Source organism: Sus scrofa, chromosome 2 (genome assembly GCF_000003025.6).
Source record: "Sus scrofa isolate TJ Tabasco breed Duroc chromosome 2, Sscrofa11.1, whole genome shotgun sequence".
Taxonomy (NCBI): Eukaryota; Metazoa; Chordata; class Mammalia; order Artiodactyla; family Suidae; genus Sus; species Sus scrofa.
Window position 1 is genome coordinate 105,405,905 of NC_010444.4, and position 9,295 is coordinate 105,415,199.

A 9,295-nucleotide genomic window follows, 5' to 3' on the forward strand; every position below is an offset into this window, starting at 1 on the left:
GTTACTAAAATAATGAATATTGATATCTACATTGTTTCTATTTCTTGTGGTTATAAACATGGCAATAATGCACATTTGCGTGCACAGGCCTTTGGATTTTTGTATAATTTAATCCCAGGCATTCTGGTTGACATGGTATGTTCTTTACAAAAGCTTTTGCTTAAGATCTTGAGTGGGTTAAAATAGAAGACCCTTTTGATCATCTGTCCCTAATTCTTTGTTTTAAACCTATAATTTTAAATCTATGAGAAGATCACCTGAATATCACATTGTGGAAGCATAATCAATTTATGTTTCAAAAGAGCAAAAGGAAGAGTAATAAGACTTCCTGTTATTGATTTTAATTGTATTGTGGTTAGAAAACATACTTTTTTAAAAAATTGAAGTATAATTAATTCACAATCTATATTAGTTTCAGGTGTATAGCATAGTGGTTCAGTATTTTTGCAGATTATATTCCATTGTAGGTCATTATAAGACAATGATATAATTCCCTGTGCTATACAGTCAAACCTTATTGCTTATCTATTTTATATTACAGTACTCTATCTGTTAATCACATATCCCTAATTTGTTCCTCCCCCTTTTCTCTTCCTTTTGGTAAATACTAGTTTGTTTTGTATGTGAGTCTGTTTCTGTTTGTATATGTATTCATTTGTGTTATTTTTTAGATGCCACATTTAAGCGCTATCGTATGGTATTTATTTTTATTCTCTGTCTGACCTATTTCACTAAGCGTAATATTTTCTAAGTCCATCCACACTGCTGCAAATGACTGAATTTCATTCTTTTTTGTGGCTGAATAATACTCTGTTGTGTGTGTGTGTGTATATATGTATATATGTATGTACGTGTTGTGTGTATGTGTGTATATGTGTGTGTGTGTGTATACATACCACATCTTTTTAATTGAATCATTTGTTGATGGGCGCTTGGTTTGCTTCCCTAGAATATGCTTTCTGTATGACTCCTGTCCTGATTTTATGGCCCAGAATATGATTTATTTTAGAGAATGTTCTTTTTGCACTTAAAAAGAATGCATATTATGCTGTTGTTGTGTAGAGTATTCTATAATTGTTGATTAGATGGAGGTGGTTGATAATGTTGTTTTAAGTTTTCTATTTCTGTTGTAGTTTGGTAGGGCTTTCACAACAAAATACCACAAACTGAACATCTTAAGGTCTGAGATCAAAATGTTGGCAGAGCCGTGCTTCCTCTGAAGGCACTGGAGAAGGATTAATTCCAGGCTCTCTCCTAGCTTCTGGGAGTTCCTTGGTTTGTGGCAGTGGAATTTCAAACTTTACATAGCATTATTTCTGTGCACTTGTCCCTCTATCCAAATTTCCCTTTTCTCCAACCCAATCCAATCGTGTTGGATTAGAGATTCATCCCACTCTAGTATGACCTCACCTTAATTTAACTAACTACATTTGCAATGACTCTATTTCCAAATAAGGTCACATTCTAAGATACTGGGGCTTAATACGTCAACATATGAATTTTGGTGGAGATACAATTTAGTCCATAACAATATCCCCACTGATTTTTTGTCTACTTTTATATATATTATTGAGAGATAGGTATTGAAATCTCCAACTCTAATTGTGGCTTTGTCCATTTTTATATTTCTTTACACTTTTTTTCCTTTTTTTTTTAGAGCCACACAGGCATATTGAAGTTCCCAGGTTAGGGGTCCAATGGGCACTGCAGCTGCCAGCCTACACCACAGCCACAGCATCGCTGGATACAAGCTGCATTTATGACTTACTCTGCAGCTTGTGTCAATGCTGGATCCTTAACCCACTGAGCGAGCCCTGGGGTAGAATCTATATCCTCACAGACACTATGTTGGTTCTTAACCCACTGAGCCACAATGGGAACTCCTATTTTCTTACAGTTCTGTCAAATTTTGCCTTAGTTTTCTTTCTTTTTTCCCTTCTTTCTCTCTTTGTTTTTTCCTTTCTCTTCTTCCCCTTTCTTTTCTTTCTTTCTTTCTTTCTTTCTTTCTTTCTTTCTTTCTTTCTTTCTTTCTTTCTTTTTCTTTCTTTCTTTCTTTCTTTCTTTCTTTCTTTCTTTCTTCTTTCTCTTCCTTTCTTTCTATCCTTCCTTCTTTCTTTCTCTTTCTCTCTTTCTTTCTTTTCATCCTTCTTTCTTTTTTTCTCTTTCTCTCTTTCCCTCTTTCTTTCTTTTCTTTCTTTCTATCCTTCTTTCTTTTTTTCTCTTTCTCTCTTTCCCTATTTCTTTCTTTCTTTCTTTCTTTCTTTCTTTCTTTCTTTCTTTCTTTCTTTCTTTCTTTCTTTCTTTCTTTCTTTCTTTCTTTCTTTCTTTCTTTCTTTCTTTCTTTCTTTCTTTCTTTCTTTCTTTTCTTTCTTTCTATCCTTCTTTCTTTTTTTCTCTTTCTTTCTTTCCCTCTTTCTTTCTTTCTTTCCTTTCTTCCCTCTTTCTTTCTTTCTCTTTCTCTCTTTCCCTCTTTCTTTTGTTCTTTCTTTCTGCTGCACCTGGGACATTCAGAAGTTCCCGGACCAAGGATTGAACCTATGCCACAGCAGTAACAATGCCAGATCCTTAACCCACCGTGCCACAGGAGAACTCCTGCTTTATGTATTTTTGAGCTCTATTGTTAGGTATGTAACTATTAGAATTGTTACATTTTTTGATGAATTAATTCTTTTATCATTATGAAATTATCTTCTTTATCCTTAGTAAATTCATGATATTCTTGTTCTGAAATTTACTATGTAAAATATTAATATAGACACTAAAGCACTCTTTTGGTTTGTTTATATCTATGTACTTCTATCTCTATAGATATCTGTATATCTTCATATTAGTCATCTTTACTCTTTGTTTTCTCATTTCTCTGTTTAGATTTATGAGGTATGGATTCCTGGACATGTCTTGTCACATAAGCCCTCTAAAGATTTGGTACAAAATGTTTCATAGTTTAAGCACCCCTCACTGTATCAAGAGACCTATAGACCTCACTCAGAGCCCTCATCTCTTATTCTGAGCCAGACAGCACACATGTGATATGAAAGAACATTCCTGGAGAGCCATGTAAGATATCTTGAGATAGCTCACCGCTTCAACTGTGCTTCTTGATCGTGCATATCCTTGCAATTATTAACATAACATAGTTTGATAGTGAGGAAGATTTCTGATTTGTGGGAATCTGATCCTTTTTACAAAGGATCCTTTTTATTGATGTATAGTTGATTTACAATGTTGTGTTAATTTCTGCTGTTCAGCAAGGTGACCCAGTTATACATAGACATATTATTTTCCATTTATGTTTATCACAGGATGTTGGATATAGTTTTCTGTGCTATAGAGTAGGACCTTGTTGTTTATCCATTCCGTATATAATAGTTTGCATACGCTAACTAACCCCCAACCCCCTGTCCATCCCTCTCTCCCCTCTCCTCCCTCTTGGCAACCACAAGTGTGTTCTCTGTGTCTATGACTCTGCTTCTGTTTTGTAGATAGGTTCATTTGTACGTATTTTAGATTCCACATATAAGTGATATCATATGATACTTGTTTTTTTCTCTCTGACTTCCTTCATTTAGTATGTTAATCTCTAGGTCTGTCTGTGTTGCTGCAAATGGCATTATTTCATTCTTTTTTTATGGTAGTTGGGAATCTGATCCTTTGGACAATAGGATCCCTTGTGTTGGCTCATACTTAAACATTTAGACACATCAGCAAAAAAGATCATTTTAAATTTTCTAAAGCATTTTTGATTTCAAGGTCCCATTTTGCTTGGTGGTAGCTGAGGTAGAAGGCTTGAGGGATGATAGGGAACATAAACTTGCCAACTGACAATTTGTTACTCTCTTCAGATTTAAAACAGGTCCACAGTAAATTTAAAACTGATAATTGTCATTCCATTCAAAGTTCTAATCCCACTGTTTTCCACCTTTTGCATTCTAACGTGGGTGCTGGAGATAGGAGGAAGTTTACTTGCTCTCACTGAGACCAGGGGTGATTTGTCTAAGTGAAGGTCCTCTGCTTTCATCTGAGTTCTCTTGTGTCACCTGATTAGTGTGCACTTGCTGGTATATGCCCTTTGTGCTTTGGGCAGGTGACACTCATTATGGTCTCTCTGCAGTGCCACTGAACTGGGGGAAGACTGTCTCTGACTGCTGAACGGGCCTCATCTTGGAAGCTGCAGTTCTTATAGATTCTCTGCGACTCAAGATTTGTCATCCCTCAAGCCCCTAGCCCTGGAATCACCTCATCCTTCACCTAATGGCCTTATATGAGTGCCACTGGCTTCAGAGCATATGCAGATGCTTGAATATTTTTTATAACTCATGGAGCCAAAGGACTCTCTGGGGACGGGTATTTCCTTTGACCCTCTTCTGCTCAGATGTTCTTCACGCAATTTGTTTGCTGTAGCTTTTCCATATCGGTGAAGATGATTTTCCTTTAGAACTCTAGAGGTGAGTGGGTCAAAGCCTGTCTAATTTCAACTTTATCCTCTTTCATGCTTTGGTAGCATTGCCTCTTACAATGAAAATTGAGGGAGTAATAAGGAGCTTGGTAACCTATTTTTTCTTCCTCTACTCTCAGCACTTCCTATCCCTTTTAGCTTATCTCTGCCAGTCTCCTTGTCAAATGAGTGTTTTTACTTTTTTATTCCAGGACCTCTTTAAATCCACCCTCTTCTTCCTGATGCAGTAAATCTCAAGGCTAATACCTCATGGCTGAGCAGTGGTAAGGGGACATGATTTACAGGGACATGGTCCGTATTTTGGTTTAATATTTCCAAACCAATTTCCTCTTTATGCAAATCATCCAATAACAAATTAAAAAAAAAAGATAGACTATCAGAGAATATTCAGGTTTTACTAACAATATTTCCATGGGTGTTGGAACTAGATGAAATTTCAGGGATAATATTGGGAAAATTGACTACAGGGGAAGTCAGAGGATAGAGCAAATGGTAGGGTATTTAAATGAGATACCAGGATCCTGCTGACCACCTCTATGCAAAAGGCAATCATCATAGGTTATTTCATATAATGCTTTCCATTAACCTTGTAACTTAGATTTTTTTTTAGTCTTTCTTCATATGTGAAGAACCAGAGAGTAAAGTTACAGCTAAATGTGGCAAAGACAGTGTAACTCTCAAATGACTATTTGTGAATTCCAAAACTGTGTCTATTTTATCAAATTCTTCTATAGGTTCTAGAAAAGACCCAAGGCTCATGCCTGCAGAAACTACAGGCAGTCTGTATTCTACCCTACCAGCACCAATGCCAAGGAGTAAAATAGGCTGTTGGGCCCTTTGTGATTTTTTTCCCATTTAAGTTATGCCTGTTCGCATCTATTTTTCTGATTAAAATCTTGTAGATAGACACATAGATAGGGAGACTATTACTGAGTGCTACATGCCTCTAGGGGGAAAAACTGGTGAGATACCGTTTAGGTTTTATGAAGGAGATAGCTATAAATGTACATTGGTGTTTTGGGAGAAACAAAGTAAAAACATTTTAGCAAAGTGTATCTTGGATGTTTGAAAATATGGTGCTACAAAAACTTAAATTGAGCTCAATAGTTCTTGAGACTTTGATCTAAATCAAAAGGATTTTGGACAGCTTATGGATTTTTTGCTTCCCCGAAACTGTTGGAAGCCATAGATTTGAAAAGGAATTTCACACAGATATGATTATCACAGCACCAATAAACTGTTATCTCTGTAGAACAGAAGTAGGCAAGTCAGTGTTTTGTGGGACCAGGTTTCTCAGCCATGGAGATTTCAGGGGCTGGTGTGGGAAAGACAAACTGAAAACGTGCAATATTATGCATATTAAAGGGCTCATGATGAAATCTTACCAACATAAACTTTATCAGGTCACTTTAATGTAAATAAGATGATTTTATATTGAAAGTCATGGGAAAGGGAACTTTTGCTCTTTCTTTACCAATTTTAATTTAATAAGAAATTATAGCTATGACAATTCAAATGAAGTAGTTGTGTCCGCATTTTCCATATTGTACCTCTTCAGTGAAGTATTTTAAAACATGCCTTTCCAAATTATGTTACTTTTATTTATTTTACAATTTTGCAGTGTGTTAATATACATTATGAAAAGTACATGCAAATGGAAACTTAGAGCACAAGTAAAATAAAATAAATAATATTTAAAAATTAAAAACAATTTTTACTTTTACTTAAAATACTGGTATTATTACTATTAGAAATATGGTTGAATATGTTCCATTCTTTTTGAAAAATTTGGTTTAACACTTTGTCATCCATTTATTTGAAGGTTTAAATCTAAGTTCAGTTTATTTCACAACTCGCTTTTAAACAGTAATAAAGATACCTCACAAAGATAAATTGAAACGGAAGAAATATATTTTTTCGCTGCATTTATTAATCATGAATTCATAAAAAATCATCTGCCAATTTTATAAGGTTTAAATTAAAAAGTACTAAATTTCCTCATTCTTTGACATTAATACATTTTTTTCTTTCTGACATACCAAGTAAAAGATGTTATTCTACATTAAAACAAAACTGTAATGGAATATTCTCAGCCTTTTTATTTGCAAAAATTCAAAACATTAGAAAATTGTTTCTAGCAAAAAACCAATCAATCAATGGAAAAATGGGCAAAAGACCTGAATAGACATTTCTCCAAAGAAGATATACAGATGGCCAACAAACACATGAAAAAATGCTCAACATCGCTGATTATAAGGGAAATGCAAATCAAAACTACCATGAGATACCACCTCACACCAGTCAGAATGGCCATCATTAATAAATCCACAAATAACAAGTGCTGGAGGGGCTGTGGAGAAAAGGGAACCCTCCTGCACTGTTGGTGGGAATGTAAACTGGTACAGCCACTATGGAGAACAGTTTGGAGACATCTTAGAAATCTATACATAGAACTTCCATAGGACCCCGCAATCCCACTCTTGGGCATCTATCCGGACAAAGCTCTACTTAAGAGACACATGCACCCGCATGTTCATTGCAGCACTATTCACAATAGCCAGGACATGGAAACAACCCAAATGTCCATCGACAGATGATTGGATTCGGAAGAAGTGGTATATATACACAATGGAATACTACTCAGCCATAAAAAAGAATGACATAATGCCATTTGCAGCAACATGGATGGAACTAGAGAATCTCGTCCTGAGTGAAATGAGCCAGAAAGACAAAGGCAAATACCATATGATATCACTTATAACTGGAATCTAATATCCAGCACAAATGAGCATCTCCTCAGAAAAGAAAATCATGGACTTGGAGAAGAGACTTGTGGTTGCCTGATGGGAGGGGGAGGGAGTGGGAGGGATTGGGAGCTTGGGCTTATCAGACACAACCTAGAATAGATTTACAAGGAGATCCTGCTGAATAGCATTGAGAACTATGTCTAGATACTCATGTTGCAACAGAAGAAAGGGTGCGGGAAAAACTGTAATTGCAATTTATATATGTAAGGATAACCTGACCCCCTTGCTGTACAGTGGGAAAATAAAAAAAAAAAAAAAGAAAGAAAATTGTTTCTAATTTTTTGACTATAAAGAAATTAGAGTTTTGTGTGATATCCATATTTATCATTTTTAGAAAGACTATCACTTAAGCATGGAAATATTTCCAAGCATTCCTTTTCAAAATGTTCCAGTTTATATTGAAAATAAGTTTACCTCTTAAGCTGATTATTAAAATATCAGCTTTACAATGAAAGGATTTATTAAGTATGTCTACTTTGTCCAAAAAAAAAGTTGCTGGATGTAACTTACTGCAGGCCACTTATCCAGCAAAAGTGAGTAATACAGGAGTTTTATTTTCTTATACAAGAACAAAGCCGAACTCACATTGAAGATGACAGGTTTTCTCAGGTCTTGCACTAACCAGTAAACTTGTGGTAGGAAAGAATTCACTACAGAATATTATAGATATTCTACTATTTAATATTTTTGCTTTTATAAATGTAACAGTGGAATATTATAAATCACTACAAAATATTATAAATAGTCTACTATTTAATATTTTGTTTTTATAAATGTAACAACACAGTGAGATGACAAATTAATCAATTGCAATTGCCCACAAAACCTGAATGGGGGAGGGTAGAATCATGAAATTCTCTCTAAATTACTCTTTCCACAGGTTACTTCATAGCAGAGTGCCTGGATCCACTCACATATTAAATATGAACAAAACTTTCTTTCTTATTTTTATTTTTAGATTAAGAAGTTCTGGTCCCAGTGGATTATTATAAACACCTGTGAATTACCCACTACTTTGGAGATCACAGAGCTGAAGTTGTGGTTCTCAAACTTTAGTGTGTATGAGTCATCTGGAAAGAGAATTAAAATATAAACCTCTAGAGCCCACCCAGAGAGATTCTGATTCCATAGATCTGAAGCATGACTTGGAAATTGGTAGTTTTATCAAACATCGTAAATATTTCAAATGTAGTTTCTTAGTAGACCGTACCTTGAGAAACTCAGACTTCAGGGAGCAGGAGAATTTTCCTTATTTTTCTCATAGTATTACCCTTGGTTTAGATTGGTTTAAGATTATTAGCATATTAAAGTGCAGTTTGGGACTTTGCATAAGTACCCAGGGAATGAAATGCAGTGAATGGGTAATGGCTCTTTGATATGTTTAAATAGAGAGCTGTAATGAATAGACAGACAAGATTACCAACATATAGCTATCTAATTTGTGCATAGTAGTTAAGGAGTTGTAACCCAGATGCCTGGCTAATAATCCTATTTTCTGACCCCTATAGATAACATTTCTTATATATTCTAGAGGTCTAATGCTACAGATAGATTTCTGTGAATTCTTAAATGATTTATGAGTTTTAGTGATCACTTCTGGCTTTAAACTTTTACTCTTATTAGGTCTCATTTCCAGTATCTGATCTCTTCACTCTGCTTTGTGCTTGATACAGACAGTCAATAACTTTTTCTTTACCCCAGCAAACCTCATTGTAGTTACACAATGCATTTGGATGTTAGACATCCTTGCTCTTAAATACTATTTGGCCATCTTCACAGTAAGACTTTCTCATTGGGAGTTCCCGTCGTGGCGCAGTGGTTAACGAATCCGACTAGAATGAGGTGCGGTTCGTCCTGCCTTGCTCGTGGTTCGATCGGCGTGCGTGAGCTGTGGTGTAGGTTGCGACGCGGCTCGGATCCGCGTTGCTGTGGCTTGGTGTAGGCTGGCAGCTCAGCTATGATTAGACCGACTGGACTCCATATGCGGAGCGCCCAAAATAGCAACAACAACAACAAAAAAAAAAAAAAAAAA

At 35.5% G+C, this 9,295-nt stretch overlaps 1 long non-coding RNA gene across 2 annotated transcripts in view; it reads left to right on the forward strand.

Moving 5' to 3' along the window:
- The window catches only part of LOC102162728, a 136,609-nt gene extending 129,895 nt beyond the window's left edge, over window positions 1-6,714 (forward strand). Inside the window, exons 2-3 of one of the 2 annotated variants that reach the window (XR_002342066.1) lie at window positions 4,112-4,445; window positions 4,648-6,714. This is a non-coding gene — a long non-coding RNA (uncharacterized LOC102162728). Of the gene's footprint in view, window positions 1-4,111 lie in introns of both variants that reach the window. The other variant, XR_002342065.1, reaches the window with a different exon arrangement.